Genomic DNA, 1,427 nt, shown 5'->3' on the forward strand with positions numbered 1-1,427 from the left:
AGTAAATAGGCTACTTCTACCTTCTCTATTGTCCATCTACATGTGAGGAAAAATTGACATCAGGACTATTCCTGTCCTCAGAACTCTGTGTCAATCTTACCTAACTTCATACAGTACACAGAAGATATTTCTCTTTAGCTTACTTTTCAGTCTGTGTTTCCAGGCACGAGTACTATTTACTTACCCACCCACCCCCACCCACCCTAAAGTTTTGCCACAGTTTGGAGGCAATGAATCTTTAGGATTCAAAGGTGCTAGTTGGTCCATTTCCCACCCGCTGTGTCAGCTAATCCATTGGATAGTTGCATGGACAAATTTCTATATTCCTTAGCCTTTATATCACTCTTAGTGCAGAATAAATGGAGCTGTCAAGCTGTTTCCCACCACAGTTCCCTCTCCCCCAGATATAGCACTGCAAGAGCCAGTCTCCTGCATCTTCAGTGCCCTGAGAAAGGAGTCCCACTTAAAGGGATGGTCTTTTCACTCTAGCGTCTAATTGCTGAAAAACTTGGAGTCTTGACACTTCAGAAATGTTCCTTCCAGAGAACAAGAGAACATACCCTTCAATAGGGACTGTACTTTCTTTTATTGTCCCTCTCCAGAACACAAGGGCTGATGTAAATATAAAAGATGCTTCTGACTGAAAGAGCACAGAACTCAGCCAAGCTCTCAGAGTTCTCTGTGGTAACAAAGAAAAGTTTCTGATAAACTTCTGATAAACAGCAGGACTCCCCATCCTTTTTTTCATCAATTGATAGCCAACATAGGTAACAGAGAGGTGTTTTCAACGAATGTGCTTTTCAGAATAAAAGACCCTGCTAAGCAGCATAGTGGTGGTAGAACACAGATGCCAGAAAGTCACTAATGGCTTATGGAATCATAGAGCTATGAAATGGACCTCAAGAGGTCATCTAGTGCAACCCTCTGTGCTGAGGCAGGAATCAAGTATGCCTAGACCATCCCTGACAGTTGTTGGTCTAACCTCTTCTTAAAAACCTCCAATGACAGAAATTCCACAACCTCCCACAGAAGCATATTCCAGTGCTTTACTATCCTTATAATTAGAAATTTTCTCCTAATATCTAACCTAAATCTCCCTTGCTTTAGATTAAGCTGATTACTCTTTGTCCTATCTTCAGTGGACATAGAGAACAATTGATCACCATTCTCTTTATAACAGCCTTAATATATTTGAAGACTGTTCATAGATTTATAGGCCAGAAGGGACCATTGTGATGATCTACTCTGACCTCCTGGGTAACACAGGGCAATAGAACTTCCCCAAAATAATTAGTTGAGCATGATTTCCAATCTGAATTTGTCTAGCTTCAACTTCCAAACACTGAATCATGTTAGACTTCCAAACATTGAATCATGTTTTCTCTGCTACATTGAAGAGCCCATTGTTAAATATTTGTTCCCCCTGT

This window comes from Eretmochelys imbricata, chromosome 3 (assembly GCF_965152235.1).
Source record: "Eretmochelys imbricata isolate rEreImb1 chromosome 3, rEreImb1.hap1, whole genome shotgun sequence".
NCBI classification, from domain to species: domain Eukaryota; kingdom Metazoa; phylum Chordata; order Testudines; family Cheloniidae; genus Eretmochelys; species Eretmochelys imbricata.